The sequence below is a fragment of the Lithobates pipiens genome, unplaced genomic scaffold (assembly GCF_037356315.1).
Source record: "Lithobates pipiens isolate NorthernLeopardFrog02 unplaced genomic scaffold, aLitPip1_a1.2 Scaffold_19, whole genome shotgun sequence".
NCBI classification, from domain to species: Eukaryota; Metazoa; Chordata; class Amphibia; order Anura; family Ranidae; genus Lithobates; species Lithobates pipiens.
This window is the reverse complement of record NW_027507764.1, coordinates 48,909,353-48,932,227: the sequence shown is the minus strand read 5'-3', so window position 1 is coordinate 48,932,227 and position 22,875 is coordinate 48,909,353.

Sequence of the window (22,875 nt, the reverse complement as noted above, 5' to 3'; positions counted from 1 at the left end):
TGAACTGTTATTCAATACTCTAGAAAAATCTCCTGAAGAAGTCAAAGTGTGGCGAAACATGTAGAGATGAAAATATTGCAGCAGTACTGTCTGAACATATTTTTTTCAATATTTTTATATGATAGAAATATTTTAATGATAATAAAAATAGATTATTTTAAATTATATTTTGTGTGTGTGGCACCTTTAAAATCCCATATCCCATCTTTTTATTATCTGAAAGAAGATGTATATTGTATATACAGTCAGTATAAAGATAAAGTATATTTTAGGAGTATCAATCTACTTTTAGAAAAAAATCTCTAAAATCTGTCCAGGTCAAATACATGTGTATAGTAAAAAATATAAAGTTACCAAATGGCCTGTTGTGAAAGTTCACAGGACAAATATCAGTCTCACAACAACTTATGTAAGGGACAGTATGTCTGGGGATTAGAGTGTCCCCTATGGCTCCAGCAAAATGGGCACCATCTAGCCGGCCGTTTATCCCTCCCACCCTGCGGGGTGTGTGGCGACCTGTGAGCTTTATATTGGTGTTTTCATTATATTATTGGACGTCTGATCCCCATGTTGAGTGGGGTTGGGTTGGATAGAATAAATAAGTGTTGGGTAATCCTTATATATATGGTGGAAGGCTTGACAAATATGAATGGATATATACTTTCTAAACACATTACCCCCTACGTATATATTTATTGTTGGAGGTTAATATGTATTTTGCTTGTTGTATATTATGAGACACCTATATCTTAGAAGTTAATTTATTGTCATGTAACCTGGATTGATTAATAATCGATGAACCATACAACAATTTGATGTTATAGGTTAGTTTCCAAAATGTCATCAGCAGAGACGGGGTCTGTGGATGCCCCATGGAGGTGCAACATAGTTATGGTCCCCATTGAAAGTATTATGAGTGTGGCTAATCTATGTAATCATAATCTTAAATAAAAATACCAATATCATATTCAAAATAAATTGATAATATATAGAGCCACTGTAGAGAGTTTTAAATTCTCATATTGTGTATATATCTTTTTTTTTTTTGTAGCCTGAACCTTTTGTTTCTCTGATGGCCATATATATTCGGGTGCACGGTGGTCATCAAAACGCTGGTTCCAAAATAGTTTGACATACACTATATTACCAAAAGTATTGGGGCTTCTGCCTTTACACACACATTAACTTTAATGGCATCCCAGTCTTAGTCCGTAGGGTTCAATATTGAGTTGGCCCGCCCATTTTCAGCTACTGTATAACAGCTTCAACTCTTCTGGGAAGGCTGTCCACAAGATTTAGGAATGTGTCTATGGGAATGTTTGACCGAGGTCAGGCACTGATGTGGATGAGCAGGCCTGGCTCGCAGTCTATGCTCTAATTCATCCCAAAGAGGTTAAATCGGGTTGAGGTTAGGACTCTGTGCAGGTTAGTCAAGTTCCTCTACCCCAAACTCGCTCATCCACGTCTTTATGGATCTTGCTTTGTGCACTGGTGCACAGTCATGTTGGAACAGGAAGGGGCCATCTACAAACTGTTCCCACAAAGTTGGGAGCATGAAATTGTCCAAAAGGTCTTGGTATGCTGACGCCTTAAGAGTTCCCTTCACTGGAACTAAGGGGCCAAGCCCAACCCCTGAAAAACAACACCACACCATAATCCCCCCTCCCGCAAATGATTTTGTGGCCCAATACTTTTTTGGCAATATGTTTGACCATTCTTCCAGAAGTATATTGTGAGGTCAGGCACTGATGTGGATGGGAAGGCCTGGCTCGCAGTCTCTACTCTAATTCATCTCAAAAGTTGAGGTCAGGACTCTGTGAAGGGCAGTCAAGCTTATGTCTTTATGGACCTTGCTTTGTGCACTGGTGCAAATCATTTGGTGGAGGGGGGATTATGGGGTGGGGTTGTTTTTCAGGGGTTGGGCTTGGCCCCTTAGTTCCAGTGAAATTTCGGACAATTTCATGCTCCCAACTTTGTGGGAACAGTTTGGGGATGGCCCCTTCCTGTTCCAACATGACTACGCACCAGTCCATAAAGACATGGATGAGCGAGTTTGGGGCAATATGGTATTTATATAGATGATTTTCATCATATTTTATTATTTATTATTATTATTATTATTATTTATTATTTATTAAGTGGGTAGGTATCCATGGCTTGCTCTAGGAATTGACCAACATATGTTATATGTGTAATGTAAAACTGTAAATGTATGAAATATCAAACCGTATAAGATATTAAAATGCATGAAAGCTTATTATTTATTCTTTTTGTACACAGTTCACTATAGCGTTCAGTTTGCTACATAAACTCTGAAGACGTAATTGGCGAAACGTGTAAAGAATTTTGCATCTGCTGTATTATGGAATATGTAATATTTGTTATTGTGGAAAAAAAAACGAAATATGTTTTTTTATTTTAATTTGGATTTTAATGGATAATAAAATGAATTGTTATTCTTTTTTTCTTCTTTTTTTTAATGTGTTGTAATTAGCACCTTTTATAATCCCTTTTTGTGTATACTAGTGTGTTTAACATGAATATTATTTATGTGCCATGTCTACTTTACTCATTTCCTTTAAACAAACATAAAAACTGTAGAAATAAACTTTTTTAAATGCTAACACTTATTGACTAAGTTTTTACTCAGATCACTTTCACTGCTCACACCGTAAGAGGTTACCTTTAAAGGAAAAGTCAAAAAAATGTTTTTCTTTAAAGATAGAGATAATTGCCTCCCACACCATTTTGTAATTGAGTGTTATTAAAAATGACCTTTCTATTTCACACTGTACTATCAAAAATGACTTTGTAAAACTGCCAAAAATGTTGAATGTCTCTTGCTTACAGCCGTGACAAAAGCCCTCACTTCATAGATGGGACTTTCTAGGATTCCCACATGTTTGCTCTTATAATTGGCTCCCTGGTTTCCCCAGGCATCTGTACATAACTCCCACATTAAAGCTGAACTTTGGGCAGATATAAAAGATACACATTAATGCAGCTCTGTAGTAATTAATTCATCATTAACCACTTCACTTGCACCATAGAAAAATGGCAGATAGGTGAACTCAGTTTTTTGGAGCGCGGTTTATATATCAGACAGCACTGCTCCTACTGACCACCAATGTAGAGGGGGGGGGGGGGTACACTGGAGGGATATTGTCTATAAACGGGGCACACTGGCCATCACTGAGCAACAAGAGGGTAAACAAGGGGCATATTGAACAACAATGGCCACTACTTAGCAGCAAGGGGGTACAATGAGGGCATATTGACCATAACAGAAGTACAATGGCCATCACTGAGCAGAAAGGGGGTACAATGAGGGCATATTTTTTTATTTGTGGGCTCCTTGAGGGTAGAGACCAATGTGAGTGTGCAATGTACAGTGATGGGGACAATTGTAGACACTCAGGTTGAACTGGATGGACTGGTGTCTTTATTCAACCTTACTAACTATGTAACTACAGTGGTGTGAAAAAGTGTTTGCCCCCTTCCTCATTTCCTGTTCCTTTGCATGTTTGTCACACTTAAGTGTTTCGGAACATCAAACCAATTTAAACAATAGTCAAGGACAACACAAGTAAACACAAAATGCAATTTGTAAATGAAGGTGTTTATTATTAAAGGTGAAAAAAAATCCAAACCATCATGGCCCTGTGTGAAAAAGTGATTGCCCCCTTGTTAAAACATACTATAACTGTGGTTGTCCACACCTGAGTTCAATTTCTCTAGCCACACCCAGGCCTGATTATTGCCACACCTGTTCACAATCAAGGCATCATTTAAATAAGAGCTGCTTGACACAGTAAGGTCCACCAGAAGATCCTTAAAAGCTACACATCATGCCGAGACCCAAAGAAATTCAGGAACAATTGAGAAAGAAAGTAATTGAGATCTATCAGTCTGGAAAGGGTTATAAAGCCATTTCCAAAGCTTTGGGAATCCAGCGAACCACAGTGAGAGCCATTATCCACAAATGGCGAAGACATGGAACAGTGGTGAACCTTCCCAGGAGTGGCCGGCCGCCCAAAATTACCCCAAGAGCGCAGCGACGACTCATCCAAGAGGTCACAAAAGACCCCACAACAACGTCCAAGGAACTGCAGGCCTCACTTGCCTCAGTTAAGGTCAGCGTTCATGCCTCCACCATCAGGAAAAGACTGGGCAAAAATGGCCTGCATGGCAGAGTTCCAAGGAGAAAACCACTGCTGAGCAAAAAGAACATCAAAGCTCGTCTCAATTTCTCCACAACACATCTTGATGATCCCCAAGACTTTTGGGACAACATTCTGTGGACCGATGAGACAAAAGTGGAACTCTTTGGAAGGTGTGTGTCCAAGTATATCTGGCGTAGAAGGAACACTGCATTTCATAAAAAGAACATTATACCAACAGTAAAATATGGTGGTGGTAGTGTGATGGTCTGGGGCTGTTTTGCTGCTTCAGGACCTGGAAGACTTGCTGTGATAACAGGAACTATGAATTCTGCTGTCTACCAAGAGATCCTGAAGGAGAATGTCCGACCATCTGTTCGTGTACTCAAGCTGAAACGAACTTGGGTTCTGCAGCAGGACAATGATCCTAAACACACCAGCAAGTCCACCACTGAATGGCTGAAGAAAAACAAAATGAAGACTTTGGAGTGGCCTAGCCAAAGTCCTGACCTGAATCCTATTGAGATGTTGTGGTATGACCTTAAAAAGGCCGTTCATGCTCGAAAACCCTCTAATGTAATTGAATTAGGACAATTCTGCAAAGATGAGTGGGCCAAAATTCCTCCAGGACGCTGTAAAAGCCTCATTGCACGTTATCGCAAACGCTTGGTTGCAGTTGTTGCTGCTAAGGGTGGCCCAACCAGTTATTAGGTTTAGGGGGCAATCACTTTTTCACACAGGGCCATGATGGTTTGGATTTTTTTTCACCTTTAATAATAAACACCTTCATTTACAAATTGCATTTTGTGTTTACTTGTGTTGTCCTTGACTATTGTTTAAATTGGTTTGATGTTTTGAAACACTTAAGTAAGGAACAGGAAATGAGGAAGGGGGCAAACACTTTTTCACACCACTGTATGTAACTATATTGACTATAAGGGGGCACAATGACCACCAATGAGCAGCAAGAGGGTAAACAGGTAGGGTTGCCACCTCATCCCTTTAATCCAGAACACATATGAATTAAACAGGTCCCGGGGCTAATTTAATGCAGATAAGGCACTGAGTTTAACCCCTTCAGATCCGCTTTCCTGGGAGGCCGTCCATAGACGTCCTTCCCTTTGCACCCTCACCACTGTGATCAGCCGAGTCAATGAGACTCGGGTGATCACAGAACGGAGTAAGGGTCGATCTCGGCCCCTCACCATGTGATCAGCATTCAGCCAATGACAGCTGAAGCCGAAGAGGAAGAGGCAAAGCTGCCTCATATGTGCCCACCAGTACCGCCTGCCAGTGCCACTTGCCAGTGCCATGAATCAGTGCCCACCAGTACATAAGTGCCAGCAATCAGTGCCACCTATCAATACCCACGAGTGCCACATATCAATTCCAGTTATTAATGCCTCCAGTGGTGCCAATCAGTGCCTCATCAGTGCCACCTAGCAGTGCTGCCTATCGGCATTTGACGGGCACAGTGGCTGAAATTGATTTGAGCACCAGCCTCCACTGGTAAAATCCAGACTGAAAGTGATCAAGAAGGTTACCAATGACTACCACTGATCAGCAAGAGGGTACACAGGAGGCATATTGACCATAAGGCTTTATGCACACTGGATGCTTTGGCCATCTCTCCTAGATACCTTTCCTCCTGGCAACAGTGTTTTGCCAGAAAAAATGTTTCATGCTTGTAACACGTTTAGGCACGCCAAATGCTTGGTTGGGCATTATTTAATTTAATTGGCCAGCATAATAATTTATTCTGACCATTGAAATGAATTAACGCGCAAGCGCTAAACACGCCTAGTTTTAACACACATTTACACAAGTTTGCTTTTTTTTGTCTCTTAAGGCCTCTGCCTCTAAACTCCTCTAAGCGCCTATGTGTGCATGGACACATAGGCTAACATGCAGAGGCATTTAGAGGCAAAAAAGAAAAATGCCAGATGCCCCTATTAACAGCGTTAAAACCACCCAGTGTGCATGAGACCTAAAGAGGCACGTTGACCACCAATGGCCATCACTGAGCAGAAAGGGGGTACACACGGAGCATATTAACCATAAAGAAAGCACAGTGACCATCAATGTCCACCATTGAGTAGCAAGAGGGTACACAGGGTCCATACTGACCAAAAAGGGGATACACTAACCGGAAATTACTAATACTGAGCAGCAAGGGGGTACATAGGGGACATATTAACAATAAAGGGTCACTGACCACCAATGATGGAAGAGGGGTACACAGCATTGACCACCAACCTTTAAAGGAGCAATCAATACTGACCCCCACTATAAGGGGGTCCTTCTGACCACAAAAATCTGCAGGGTGTTTTGTTAATTAAATAGTCCTGATGCCTGCACTCTAAGCCCTTGTACACAGGGTCGGACATTCCGACGGAAAATGTCCAATCGGACCGTGTTGTCAGATAATCCGACTGTGTGTGGGCTCCATCGGACTGTTTCCGTCGGAATATCTGATGGACAAAGTTTTAGAGCTGGGCTATAAAAATTTCCGACAACATGATCTGATCGGACTTGCCACGCATACTCAGATCAAATTCCTAGACCAAAGCTATTGGCTACTAGCCTGAACGTAGTCCCGTCATAACGAAATAACGTCACCACGTTACCTACGATCGGATTTTCCAACAACTTTGTCCGACCGTGTGTATGCAACAGAAGTTTCGGACAAAATCCGATGGATTTTGTTGTCGGAATGTCCGACCGTGTGTACAAGGGCTTACAGTTAAACTGTATATGTGATGTCCAAAACTAAACAATGTTGGGGGTGTTAATACTGTCTTGGCATTAGGGCCTCTGGAAACTTGATAGCAGCCAGAATACCAGTTTTTGGCCTTTTTTCCTTCATATAGTAAACAATAAAAAGCTGTATTTTTCTCCAAAAAAATAATAATAATAATTTGGGTACATTGTTTCATAACTGAGTAATTGTCTGACAAACTATCTGAAACTAGTAATGACAAATAGCCTCGTAATGAAGGGGTTTATACAGGTTGAATCGGAAGTGGTTAAATTCCATTTTCTTAAGTGCAACTAGTGTAAGTAACCAAATAATACAGTGCCTTGAAAAAGTATTCGTACCCCTAGAAATTTTCAGCATTTTGCCATGTTATAACCAAAAACATAAATGTATTTTATTGGTATATTTTGTGATAGGCCAACACAAAGTGACACATAATTGTGAAGTAGAAGGAAAATGATAAATGGTGTTGAAAATGTTTTTACAAATAAATATTGGAAAAGTGTGGCGTGCATATGTATTCAGCCCCCTTTACTCTAATGCCCCTAGCTAAAATCTAGTGGAACCAATTGTCTTCAAAAATCATCTAAATAGTAATTAGAGTCCACCTGTGTGTAATTTAACCTCAGTATAAATACAGCTGTTCTGTGAAGCCCCCCCCCCCCCCCCCAGAGGTTTTTGTTAGAGAAAGTTACTGAAAAAAAGCATCACAAAGGCCAACGAACACACCAGACAGGTCAGGAATAAAGTTGTGGAGAAGTTTAGAGCAGGGTTAGGTTATAAAAAAACATGCCAAGCTTTGAAGATCTCACAGAGCACTGTTAAATCCATCATCGGAAAATGGAAAGAGTATGGCACAACTGCAAATCTACCAAGACATGGCCGTCCACCTAAACTGACAGGCTGGGCAAGGAGAACATTCATCAGAGAAGCAGCCAAGAGGCCCATGGTAACTCTGGAGGAGCTGCAGAGATCCACAGCTCAGGTGGGAGAATCTGTCCACAGGACAACTATTAGTCGTGCTCTCCACAAATCTGACCTTTATGGAAGAGTGGCAAGAAGAAAGTTATTGTTGAAAGAAAGCCATAAGAAGTCCCATTTGTAGTTTGTGAGAAGCCATGTGGGGGACACAGCAAACATGTGGAAGAAGGTGCTCTGGTCAGATGAGGCCAAAATGTAACTTTTTGGCCTAAAAGCAAAATGCTATCTGTGTCAAAAAACTAACACTGCACATCACCCTGTACACACCATCCCCACCGTTATATATGGTGGTGGCAGCGTCATGTTGTGGGAATGCTTTTCTTCAGCAGGGACAGGGTAGCTGGTCAGAGTTGATGGGAAGATGGATGGAGCCAAATGCAGGGCAATCTTAGAAGAAAACCTGTTAGAGTCTGCAAAAGACTTGAGACTGGGGTGGAGGTTCGCCTTCCAGCAGGAAAACAACCCTAAACATACAGCCAGAGCTACAATGGAATGGTTTAGATCAAAGCGTATTCATGTGTTAGAATGGCCCAGTCAAAGTCCAGATCTAAATCCAGATGAGAATCTGTGGCAAGAATTGAAAATTGCTGTTCACAGACGCTCTCCATCCAATCTGACAGAGCTTAAGCTATTTTGCAAAGAAGAATGGGCAAAAATTTCCCTCTCTAGAAGTGCAAAGCTGGTAGAGACATCCCCAAAAAGACTTGCAGCTGTAATTGGAGTGAAAGGCGGTTCTACAAAGTATTGACTCAGGGGGGCTGAATACAAATGCACCCCACACTTTTCACATATTTATAGGTAAACATTTTTGAAAAAGATTTATCATTTTCCTTCCACTTCACAATTATGTGCCACTTTGTGTTGGTCTATCACATACAATTCTAATAAAATGACAAAATGTGGACAATTTCAAGGGATATGAATACTTTGTCAAGGCACTGTATATGGTATTAGCCTCTTGCACTCTTACTGCCAGAAGGAGGCAGCACTGGGAGCCAGACGGGTGTGCTATATGCAAATGTGCTTACGTGAACCATGCTGATAGGTAGAGAGAGCCGAGTGAGTAGAGGAATGACCTCATCAGTCTATGGCTGCTCTTTCACTGTCAGCAGACACGTGATGGAGACAGAACACCACTGCGTCCCTTCTATGGTCTAAAAACTTAACAGAGAATGTGTTGTCACCTATCTGGCTGTGTTTTCTTGATGAACAGAAAGTCAAAACCTTTGGTACATAAAACAGCTCCTATATTAGAATCTGTGTATTTAGCTATTAGCCTGGAGTTCAGCTATAGGTTGTGTATTCTCAGCTAATTCTACAGATGAGGTTATCTCACCTCATGTGGGATACAGAGAATACATTTTTTTTTACTACTTTATAAGGCATTTACTTAAAATCAGTGCACTGTAATGGCTTACCTATGTATCTACAGCACATAAGCAGGTAAGCAGAACCTGCAGTAAATTTGCTACCATGCATACAATTGATCTAAAAAAAAAACAGAGAGCTGCTTTTACCCTATACTAAGGTGTGATACAGTGATCAATAATAACTAAAAAAAGTACACATTTTTTCAAAAACTCTAATCCTATTAGAAAAATATCACTACTGTACATTTGCATCTGCTTCTTAAAATAAAAAAATATATGAGAAGAATTTACTGTGATATATTTCATCTATTTCTATTTTAGCACTGACCTCCCGAAGGAGCTGCTGGCTTTATTGGGCTTACCATTACCTTCTTGACCTCGCATCCATCTAGGGGTTCCCGTGGTAGATGGCCCAAAGAAATGCAGAAACTGACACTGAATCTTCTTTCGGGTTATTTATTTAGAATATAACACAGTCTCTTAATGATGGGTAGAGGGTTAAGAAGAAAGTTCAGGTACTTTTGGAACTGCAAAAATAGAAAGTCTCTTATAGAGGAAATCCGGAGAATAAACGTTTCACAGCTGGATTCTCACAACCTCCGGATAGACCTCCTCTCACTAGGCCTAGCAGCCGGTAGGGTGTTCAGTAAAGCAAAGTCTCTGCCACAGACTTGGATGTAACTGAGGGACGTAGACAAATTTAGAGAACTATCATACGGTACCAGTATCTCTCAGCCAGTCCGGCGATACCGTAGGAATATAGATCCACAAACTGTCCTTCAACTGAGCCTCCAGGCTCCTTCAGAGAAACCAGCCTTGTGCATGGCTTTCTCCCAAAGAATTCTCCCCTGAATGCTTCTCCAGTTGCTGGGCCTCTCCTCAGATGAGACGGCACTGGACCACCCCTGGATCATTAGGGCCTCAAATCCATTCAGGCCTGTCCCTGCTGTTGCTATCCAGCCCAGAGACTCGGAATTGCATGGATCCGCACCCCAGGCCAGGAGGGCCATGGGGGCTGGTCAGGAGGACCAGGACCAAACAGACAGAAAATCTCTTCTGGACCAGAACCGCAAAGCTCATGATCTTAGCACCTTCAATACCACCTCCCAGAGTGCACAGCAGGTTCAGAAAAAACGTGGCACTCAATACACCCAACTAGACTGCGTTCTACCACTTGCTGGCAGTGACAGCGACACCTGCAGCCAAGGAGAACTCAGTGCAATCCAGCTAGACTGGTACTGAAACCATAATTCAGCAAAATCAGCCCTAAAACCCAACTGTGGTTTTAGGAATATTAATTTTCAAAACATATAGTGCATACTCCTCAGGAGCCGGTGCTACATCCCCCCCCCCCCTCCCTTTTAGACAATGTCCTCATCGTCTAGGAAAAAAAGAAAAAAAACACTTTAGTCCTAGAAAAAAATTTAAGTGCCTGAACTTTAAGGTTGGAATGGGAAATGGGAAGGAAACACAAAAACATTGAACAATGTAATACTCTTAACAGTTTACACAAGCAGGTTACACATCACACAACCCAATTCCTGACTGTCTACACCACCCACTCTCCGGTAGCTTGACAGACGTTCTTGGTGAATTCTGAAAAGAAAACCACACAAAAACAACAACAAAATACACATTACTGCTATATTTTTAGAAGGCAGAGTCTCATCCTCATCCGACAATGAGACTCTCTCTCCTTACTGTTGTAAATTGACATGCTAGCGAGGAAGACCAAGACATTTTTGTGCAGACCCACACCACCTAGTGGCTCCTAGACACGGAGCTTTCTTAGGAAACTAACGCTAACTAGCTACCCCACAGTCCTTGTATTCAAGAAAAAAATCTCTTTTGAGTCAAGAAAAAAAACACAGTCCTGATAGTCTACCAATAAAACCTTGGGTCAGGCAAAGTAAGTGTTTTTCCTTGAGCGTCTAACATAGTAATAAAGTAAACGACATTGTCTCTTCCCGGCCGGCAAATAACAGCTTTGTCCGAGTAAATATGTCTCCCATAACTCCAATGCTGGAGACAGCCGGTGAATCGCTCATACATATCAGGGGCACACACTTTCTTCCAAAATGGTTTAGGAACCTTCAAATAGTCCCATACATCACTTGCGTACCAGTCCTCTCGATTCTCCTCAATTACCCTCATAATCTCCTTAGGAACATAAAGGAATTCCAGTCCATATTCTGTTGCCACCCGCTTATTCAGCAGCCATTGGGACCGTGCGAGCCTGTGTAGAGCTCGAGCACTTCCATTCCCGGTAGGCACACAGGAATTTGGATATTTGCGCACCATTGCAAAAGATGTTTTCTTTGGTTCAGGGAAATTGACAGGTTTTGGCAAAGTCAAGTGTATAGTAGTGGGGGTTCCCGCCCGAGGCGATGCACTCCCCGAATTAAGGGCTAGCCAGCTGGAGACACTGCAGGTTGCAGCCACATCATCCGCATTTGCCCACAACATTTCCTGGGACAAAGTCTCAAAAAGATTGTCATCCCCTGCATTGGAGAGAGAATCTAACTTTGAATCCCCCAACCAACTCCTCAGCTGGTAGATAATTATTTACAATCCCGCTCAACACAATTGCCCCAGATTTCTCACCAGTAATTGTGGCGGACTTCTCAGGAACGATCTCCTTCCTCCGATCTGATTCAGATAAACTTTGGGATGGTCCTCTACTGCGGCCGCAGGAGGCCTTGGCATAGCCCACTCTCTTTGAAGTAGGCCCGGTAGTAGTGGTGACAGTGGACGAAGTGGTGTCCATGACATCCGGAGTAGTTCCACCGGTAACGGCAGTAACAGCATCTCCCTTCAGGACGCTGGCAGCAGCAGACAATGTAGAAGTTGTAGGCCTCACCACAGGAGTGTAGATAATAGACTCCTCAGTGGCAACGCCCGTTGCCCAGTCCATGTGGTAGGCCTTAGGCGGCAAGATGGGTTGTTCCACCTTGAACAGGTATTCTCCACACCGTAGGCTATGAACAAACGTCCAGGACTTGCGACTAGTTGCTCGCACTTTCTGCAGAGCATTCCAAGGGCCTCAACATCTCCCAACGTGTACAGGACAAACCGCCCCTGCGGTAACAGGCGAATTTCCGTATCCGTTAATACAGTCCCAGGCAGTCTCACACTCGTGGGACTTTCCACTGAAGGCATCCTGGGTCCCAGGATGGACGATGTCCCTGGCACTCGGAACATTTTCACTTTTTCTCCTTCCGCAACAGAACACAACCTACTTCCTCCCTCTCCTATGACACATTCACGCGGTGCCTCGTGCAGGCAAGACTCCTCCCACTGGTTCCCCTGGTCACGTAACTTGCGTGCTTTTTCCTACTCCACCTACAGTTTGCGCACCAACAGTAGATGTCAATCATTCCTTTCAGAATGGCGCAGTCCAAAGAAAAAATTATAACCCTCTACCATGTAGATACCACGTGGTGGACAATTCTCTTTCTTTGCGAGGGGTAATGGTAAATCCCAGATGAGCCCCCACATGTAGCACTGACCCCCGAAGGAGCTGCTGGTTTTATTGGGCTTACCGTTACCTTCTTGACCTCGCCTCCGTTTAGGGGTTCCCGTGGTAGATAGCCCAAAGAAATGCAGAAACTGACACTGAATCTTCTTTTGGGTTATTTATTTAGAAGATAACACAGTCTCTTAATGATGGGTAGAGGGTTAAGAAGAAAGTTCAGGTACTTTTGGAACTGCAAAAATAGAAAGTCTCTTATAGAGAAAATCCAGAGAATAAACGTTTCACAGTTGGATTCTCACAACCTCCGGATAGTCCTCCTCTCACTAGGCCTAGCAGCTGGTAGGGTGTTAAGTAAATTAAAGTCTCTGCCACAGACTTGTATGTAGAGCACTTGAGAAACAAAGTCTCTGCCACAGACTTGGATGTAACTGAGGGACGTAGACAAATTTAGAGAACTATCATACGGTACAAGTATCTCTCAGCCGGTCCGGCGATACCGTAGGAATATAGATCCACAAAGTGTCCTTCAACTGAGCCTGGATCATTGGGGCCTCAAAACCATTCAGGCCTGTCCCTGCAGTTGCTTCGCCTTGGGCTATCCAGCCCCAAGACTCAGAATTGCATGGATCCGCACCCCAGGCCATGAGGGCCATGGGCGTTGGTCAGGAGGACCAGGACCAAACAGACAGAAAATCTCTTCTGGACCGGAACCCCGAAGCACGTGATCTCAGCACCTTAAATACCACCTCCCAGAGTGCACAGCAGGAAAACACTCCCACTGGTTCAGAGAAAACGTGGCACTCAATACACCCAACTAGACTGCGTTCTACCACTTGCTGGCGGTGACAGCGACACCTGCAGACAAATAGAACTCAGTGCAATCCAGCTAGACTGGTACTGGAACCATAATTAAGCAAAATTAGCCCTAAAACCCAACTGTGTTTTTAGGAATATTAATTTTCAAAACATATAGCGCATGCTCGTCAGGAGCTGGCACTACACTATGTATGTAGCACAAACAAAATCTCCTTATGGTGCAAAATCAAACTGTAAAGAGAAGTAAAGGAATATGCAGCATCAGTCCATAGGTTGGGCGGGAACCAGTTAACCACTTAAGCTCGAGAAGATTTACCCCCTTAATGCCCAGGCCATTTTTTGCGATACAGCCCTACGTCGCTTTAACTGACAATTGCGCTGTCGTGTGATACTGTACCCAAACAAAATTGACGTCCTTTTTTCCCCCACAAATAGAGCTTTCTTTTGGTGATGTTTGATCACCTCTGCGGTTTTTATTTTTTGCACTATAAACAAAATAAAAGCGTAAATTTTGAAAAAAAAAACAATATTTTTTACTTTGTGTTAGGAGTTTGATTTACTGTTTAATTTTGCACCATAATGAGTTTTTATTTGCACATTTGTGTGCATATGTAGAGATAGATTAAATATATCATCCTTTATTCTTATCATATTTATTAATTTGAAGAAGCAGATGTAAACATAGTGATTTTTTTCTGAGAGAATTGGAGTTTCTGGAATAATTTGTATATTTTTTGAAAGGATATTGAATACTGTATGACATCTTGGTATTTATATTTTTAGGGTATGTGCAGCTCTTTTTTTAGATTGGTATTTTATGGTGTATGGGGTCATAGGCCATTGCGAGCAGCAGCTACCCATTATCACCACTGCCTTTGTACAGGTGGTTTAGAAATTGACTTTTAAATGTATATAACTGGCCTAGAGTTAATTTTTTTTTAAACCAAACTGACATTTTTGAGTATCTAGAATCTGGATGTTAGTACCATGTTTTGCGTCAGAAAATGGAAAGGGCAATAATTAGCATCTGTGTTTGCCTATGTTGTAAATGCCTTCTCTCTCAATCCTTACCAGACAGGCTTGTGCCAGGCAAACACAGCCAGGACAATAGTCTGTGTGATGCATTTACTTTGCTTAATGGTTCTAATTAGAGCCCTCATTTGCAGCGTTTGAAAGTCAATGCAGGAAATAATAGAAGTGCTGATATCAGTGAAGCGGCAAAATAGTTAAAAAGTGTCTGTTAAATAGTTTCTTCCCTTTTCTATGGCACTTTGTACGAGAGAGAAACACTTTGAACATAATCGAGCAAGTCGCTGGAATTCTAATTGAATTTGCCATCTCTACCTGTTTTTTTTTTTTTTTTTTTTACTTTTTAGGCGCAACCAGCTTATTGTGATGATAGACAAAATTCATAAGCCAATATGTACAATTTGGTAAACATTTGTGTGAAGGCCATCAAGAAGTTCTTCGAGGATTTCCACAGAACCAGCAAGCACTCATTGGCCCCATACAGCCTGCAATGAAAACTAAGCTTGTGGTCAGGGGAGCACAAGGAACCTTTAGCCTGGGTGGCAAACACAACCAGAGTTTTTTTTCAGCTGGAATTTGGTGGAACTCAGTTCCACCATCTCTGGCTCAGGCCCTCTGCTCCCTGCTCATTACTATCACTTGTAAACACAGAACTCCGGCTTTTGTGACAGATTGTTTCCCAATGGTTTCCACAGATCTGATCTCTTGAGTGGATGCCACTAAGTGCAGATTGGGGACAAGAGAGATGCAGGTACCCGGGGTGCAGTGCAGATCCCGACACCCCAACTGAATGATCTCCCTGCAAGTGAGAGAGGCAGAGCCACATACAGTGTGCAGGGAGGTACTAGAAGCAGCTGGGTGCTTCAGCTTAATACACCAACACAAGTAAGACATGTAGAAGACATGTCTTTAAGGAAAGACGGAGAAGATGGGGACAGTGAAAGTGGGGTTGCATGCAGAGGTCGGAGTTGAAGAGGGGTGAAAGTGAGGAGGATAGGGGATGCAGAGGTAAGCAGCTGTGGAAGAAGGCTGAACTCTGGACTCTGTGCGTAATGCACCCCTGAACTCTGCACTCTGTATGCAGCATGCCCCTAGACTCTGCACATGTACATAGCCCACCCCCGGACTCTACACGTAGTGCACCACCTGAACTCTGCACTCTGTGTAACTCCACACCCCCGAACACTACAATCGTACGTAATGCACTCCTTGTATATAATGTCCCTTCCACTGTTACTGACATTTGACCACACTCACTATTTGATGTGGTTTGGAGTGTGTAGTGTGGAGAGCAGTTTTTTGAGAGGTCATGGTTGAGTTGTTACATCTATTTTCTGAGAAAAAAAGCCCTGAACACAAACAACCAGCCTTTTCATGGTAGGGACAGATGTCTGTTGGCACTGGTATAAGTGTGCCGTGGTGTGCCATTGATTGGTGGGCATGGTGAAAGGAGGATCTTCTTGAAGCACATGGTTTACTTTGACACACCTTTTCACGTCCTAATATGAGATTCCTTTGTGCCTGTCCAAATTTGGTCACATGCCATCATAGAGCCATGAAGGAATTCGATGCCGAAGGACTTTTAGGTGCTATGGTTGCAGGTCTGAGCAAGTAGCTAATGTAATGCCCAGCATGTGTGACTGACTGCAGTTCCCTCTCTGAACTATGTCTAAGTGGTGAAGTATCTCCAACTAGGGACCAGAAGCCCAACATTTCAAGTTAGTACTGGGCATAGATTTCACATGCACCAGAATGTGCATGATTGTGTCTTCGCTGAAAAGGCATCTCAGTCCAGGAAATTGAGATGACCCTAGATGATGGCTGAACAAAGATGGTGTCCTCCTTCTAGAGAGAAAAGGAGATGTAGACATTGTCAGGGGATTACTGTGATTTCTGTGAGTGGTAATAATTACCTGAAAGTGTTAAGCCCTATACACACTATCAGATTTTCTGCAGATTTTTTTCTTCAGATTTACCATAACCATGTAGTGCAAGGGCCTGATTGCATACTCATTGAGGTTACTCCTAAGGTTTGACCTCATATTATATGGTTTTGGTAAATCTGAAGGAAAAAAAATCTGCATAAAATTTGATAGTGTGTATGGGGCTTAACACTTACATATTAGTTAGCATGCACATACCTTATGTGGACCTCAACTCAAAATGTGAGGACTTGCTATGTTGAAAGGGACATGTAGAAATGTTAACTATTCCTAAGTATTACCCTGAAAAATGTATCTTTGCTCTTGGGTTCCTTTTAAAAAATAGCAGTTAACTTCTTAGAATGTGAGTATTCCTAGGCACACCTGTGCCTACCAAATCATAGCTGTATACTGTAAATGCAGTGTGAGACCTAAGGCACTTCAGTCTCTAACTGCTAGTCTCAGAAGATTTGGAGTGATATTTGGTGATGTCACTACTGTGCTGCTCGCTGTTCTCCTTGCTGGAGGCTCTGACATGAGGAACTAAAGTTCCTCCTTTATCAAGGTGGCCATCTTCAAACAGAGATGTAGTGCAGAACAAGGCATAGTAAGTCAGTGATGGGGACAAGATCAGCTGCAGGGAGACCACAGGCAACACTGGTGACTAGTCTTTTTCCCTTTGCCAGCCATTTTTTGGAAGCATAGGAAGAGGTTATTTTTGTTATCCTATAATGAAGACTCCTTCTCCTTGGTTAAAATGATTGCACCTAGGTAGAGAGTGGAGCTAAAATAATTAGTTCATGGAGTGTTTTAGAGTGCAGAGAAATGTAGGGTGGCTGCAAGCTGTGGACCCTTCGTGGGCTTCCCTGTTATTTGCAATCTGAAGAGATGCCCTAGACCGTAACAAGATGGGAACAGCAGCCTTAGTATTATTCCATAAGATTGGGGTTCATGGGCCTATGATAAGAAGGTTGAAGCTTTTGCAATGTGCCACTTTTGTACCATGCCATCATTTGGAAGTTATAATATTTTAATACCTGGGCAAAAGAAAGGACTTGGCTTCTGGCTGGATGTGTCATTAGAGGATCTCCAGGTAATAGAATGTTGGTGTATATTGTGGGTCTGCACACAGTTGAGCCACAGGTGACTGAACAAGTGGTTACATAATCATGATATGCTGGTAGTAGCCATGGGGTCCTGAATAACATGGTACAATGTATACATCTGGAGCCGGCAGTGACTAGCTGGACAGAGGTCTGCCTTCCTGAAGATAACCTTTTGATAGCAATACGCATGAGGCGACTTTGGTCCTCATGTCACATGGGCCTGAGGTGTATAACCAGAGTTTCTGAGCCCTAGCTTGGAGGGTGGGAACTAGAGAGTTATTTTGTGGAGTGCTCTAAAGTCTAGAGTTTGGTCTCCAAACCTTCTAAATAAAGGGCCAGTTTACTGTCCTTCAGACTGTACGAGGGTCAGACAGTGGTAAATGGGAATAGAAAAGGTCCTGACTTCAGTGGAAAAAAATAATTCCCCATTGTTTGCATAAGTGGGAGTAATTGTGCCCCATTATTGGTGTCATTGTGCCCCATTGTAGTGTTGTTGGTTTTCTTGAAGGAAATTGTGCCCCATCATTGTTGTAACTGAGAGGAATTGTGTCCCATCATTGGTGTCATTAGGAGAAATTGTGCCCCATCATTAGTGTCATTGGGTGGAGTTGTGCCCTATCATTGGTGTCATTGGCAGGAATTGTGCCCCATCATTGATGCCATTGGACCACATTGTTGGTGTTGTTAGTATCATTACAACAAACTGTGCCCTATTGGTGTCATTGGGGAGTATTGTGTCCCATGGTTGGTGTCACTGAGAGAAATTGTGTCCCATTATTGTTGTCACTGGGAGGAATTGTGCCCCATTGTTGGTGTCATTGGGACAAATGACAAATGCTACATCATTGGTGTCAGTGAGAAGAAATAGGCTCCAAAGGCTGGATAAAAGCAAGCAAAGGGCTGCAGTTTGGAGATCACTGATCTAGAGAGAGAAATGCAATGTGGCCGCATGATGAGGACCCCTCATGGGCTTCCCTCTTATGGGCAATCTGAGGAGTTGCACCAGACCCTGTCCAGATGGGAACAGCAGCCTCAGTACTAAGCTAGAAGATTGGGGTTCATGGACTACGATAAGAAGGTTGAAGCTTTTTCAATGTGCCTTTTATACCATGCCATCATTTGAAGTTGTAATATTTTCCTGATTATAAACAAGAACTTCTTGCTTTTGGCTAGTTGTGTTGTTATTCGTAGCGTATGAAATGGGTCTGGACACAGCTAGGCCACAGATTGCCAAACAAGTCATAAAATATGCTGGACTAGTAACATCCACAGGGTCACAAATAACATGGTACAAAATATATACCTGGTTGGGTTGGGAACTGGTGGTGGCTACCCGGAAAGAGGTCTTCTCGACAGCAACAAATGTCAGGTGACCTTGGCCTTGTCATACTGGTTCCAGGTGTCCAATCAGACCTCCTGAACCCTAGCCTGGAGCCATGGGAAAAGGCAGGGCCTTGCAATTACCTCCCAAGTAGTGAGAAGGGTTGGTGCTGCGGTGGACCAGGAGGATGGCACTCTGGACTCTCAACCCCACCATCCATACACAACAGAGCAGGTAATTTAGCTCTGTATTGGGCATCTGGTTTAGGAACTGGCTTAACAAACCAGCTCCTGTATGCCTTGTAGCTATAGCAGGCTAACAAGGTTTCAGTTCCTCCTTAACAGGAAAAAATATATCTGATTGCAGGTCCAGTTTAATATAACTCCATTCCTTCACTAAATAGCTATGACATTGGGAAAGGCCAATTGCGTGTGCATCAATCAGAGTTATTGATGCCATCATTTGATAGTTCAAGCTCCCTCGGCACATATCGCTCTCTAATACGAGATTTGTGGCCGTTGAACAGATACAGGAAGAGTACATTCAATAGCCCTCTAATACACTTTGGACCATTCTAAGGCCTTAAATATGATCTGTGATACCCTGGAGAGCCTTTTAAGTGGATATGAGTCTCCACTGAATGGACCTGAAAGAGGCATTTAATCAGAGCTGCTTGGCCACATTAATTGCCTTTTTTTTTCTTCATTTTTCTGCATGGTGTTATTAATCTTCTGTTACGTACAGTATGTACATTGCAGGAATGGCAGGGATTCTGCATGTTCTGTACATTTAATGGCATTGCCACTGGGCTAGAAATGAGAGCTTGTGGAAAGGATTCTGTTACAGCGTACAATTAGAGATGTCAGCCTGCGCTAGTCACAATGAAATGGTTAATGTCGTGTGGGGGACAATGAGGGCAGCCTAGGCTGGTTGCTGGGATACAAATAGGAAATGGAGCTGCTGAAAAGGGTTAGTAGGATTTCATACAGGAGACTGTCATACTGAGATCTTCAAGTGACACTCCACGTTTGTTGAGGAAAAAAGAAAAAAAGAAAGAAAAAAAAGATTTTTTTACAAAATCTAATTGCAGGTTCTCGCCTGCCTCAGTTCTGTATATGCCGAGCCATTTTGATAACTTTCTCAAAGTGAAGGAAGAGGGACTGCAAAGTGGGAGGGTCTGCCTGCTGCAATAACATGACCACATCAGCATGTGTTGATTTAGTCCACCAAAATATTTTCATCACAATTTTCGCCAGCAGCCTTTTTACAGTGACGAAAATGAAACGAAAAATACACCACATTTTCGTCCAATGACGAAAACTATGACGAAAATCAATTGCGTTTACTAAACTAAAATGAAGTGAAAAAGTGACTGAGGGATGTTTACCCACATGAACTTCTGCTTTCCTCAGACCACTGTCAAGATCACTATTTAGCATTACAGGCCTCCTCAGACCACTGTCCAGAGCACTGTGCAACATTACAGGCCTCCTCAGACCACTCTCCAGAGCACTGTGCATTACAGGCCTCTTCAGACCACCGTCTAGACCACTGTGTAGCATTACAGGCCTCCTCAGACTACCGTCCAGAGAACTGTGTGTATTACAAGCTTCCTCAGACCCCCATCCAGAGCACTGTGCAGCATTACAGGTCTCCTCAGACCACCATCCAGAGCACTGTGCAGCATTACAGGTCTCCTCAGACCACCATCCAGAGCACTGTGCACTACAGGCCTCCTCAAACCACCGTCCAGACCACTGTGTAGCATTACAGGCCTCCTCAGACTACCGTCCAGAGCACTGTGTGTATTACAAGCCTCCTCAGACCCCCATCCAGAGCACTGTGCAGCATTACAGGTCTCCTCAGACCACCACCCAGAGCACTGTGCATTATAGGCCTTCTCAAACCACCGTCCAGACCACTGTGCAGCATTACAGGTCTCCTCAGACCACCACCCAGAGCACTGTGCATTATAGGCCTTCTCAAACCACCGTCCAGACCACTGTGTAGCATTACAGGCATCCTCAGACCACCGTCCAGAGCACTGTGTGCCTTAAAAGCCTCCTCAGATCCCCGTTCAGAGCACTGTGAGCATTACAGGCCTCCACAGACCCCCATCCAGAGCACTGTGCGCATTACAGGCCTCCTCAAACCCCCATCCAGAGCACTGTGCAGCATTACAGGCCTCCTCAGTCGGTAGTTTGTTCAGACCCTATTACCATAAATAATAACATGGTATTCATTTTATTTTACTCTAGGATTGTATAATGAGTTTGGAAATTGTAGAGAAAATGCTTAAATAATGTATTACAATTGAACTAAACCCATTCGAGTTTAGACGACTAAAATTATGTTAGTCGACTAAAATGTACTGGAGATTTTAGTTGACTAAATACGACTTAAACTAAAACAATAAGATGACTAAAATGCAACTAAAACTAAAATGGCATTTTAGTCAAAAGACTAACTAAAACTAAATCCAAATTTGATGCCAAAATGAACACTGAAAATGAAAGCTGTAATAAGAACCACAGAGACAAGTATTAAGCCAATCATAGATTCCAGGGACCATTCCGTTTCAGTAGACAAAAAAAAGCTGGTTTTAAATGAAGTAGTATGGGCATAAAAATAAATAAAAATCACTGCACATTCATTAAGTAGATTGATGAGTTTTAACTGCTTCAGGTCTACCCTAAAGCAGTTTAACTGTTACAGGGGGGCACCCGTGTACCAGGTCATGTGTATATACATAATCCAACACTTCTGGGGCACTCATGTGTAATGTCGGCGGCTCGCTTACACTGTGATTACACACAACGGAAGCCGATTGGCAGGTGCAGGGCAGTCTATGTCCTCCGGCACCTACCAATCATCAGGCAGACACACACAATTGCAATCTGCCTATGTAAACAAAGCAGATCGCTGTTCAGACAAGGGAAGTAATGGAGTTTGTGTCCCTGCAAAGGGGACTTAATAAATTTTGTCTCTTCCCCCAGTAAAACACACAGTGTAATAAAGCACCGGCTAGGCACAAAGTTAACCCTTTGATCGCCATTGATGTTAACCCCTTCCCACCCAGTTTCATTAGTACACTGATAGTGCATATTTTTAGCACTGATCACTGTATTAATGTTGCTGGTCCCCAAAAAGTGTCAAAAGTGTCAGAATGGAATTTTCATAATAATACTCCCCCTTTTTTTTTTTGGAGGAAAGGGTGAGGGATGGGGGAGGATGATGTGGAATTGAGGTATAGATTGAAATATTATAAGATATAGCTGTTAAAGAAGTTGTAGATATATAACGAAATGTAATGTGAAATCTATGGAAAGAAAAGATGAAAAAATAAAGAATTTATAAAAAAAAAAAAAAGTGTCAGAATGTCTGCCGGAATATTACAGTCCCACTAAAAGTTGCTGATCACTGCCATTACTAGTAAAAAATAAATAAACTAAAAATATCTCATAGTTTGTAGACACCATTACTTTTGCGTAAATGAATCAATATACACTTATTGCAATTTTTTAACAATTTTTTAACAAAAACATGAATACATGGGTCTAAATTTATGAAGAAATTTTTTTTTTAATTCTAAATTGTTGGTCTTTTTTTGTTTATAGCGCAAAAAATCAAAATAAAAAAGGTGATCAAATACCACCAAAAGAAAGTTCTATTTGTGGGAAAAAAGGACATACCATATTTATCGCCGTATAACACACGCCGGCATATAACAGGTTTAGGAGGGAATTTAAAAGAAAAAAACTTTTAGGAGGGAAGTTTAAGGAAAAAAACTTACATTTAAATGCCCATCAATGCAGCTTTATCAGTGTCATTTGCAGCCTTTCATTGCAGCCTTGTCAGGCATTTGCAGCCTTGTCAGTGTCTTTGCCGTTTAAAAATGGCGACGCTGAGATACAGAGCGGATGTCCTGTGTATCTCG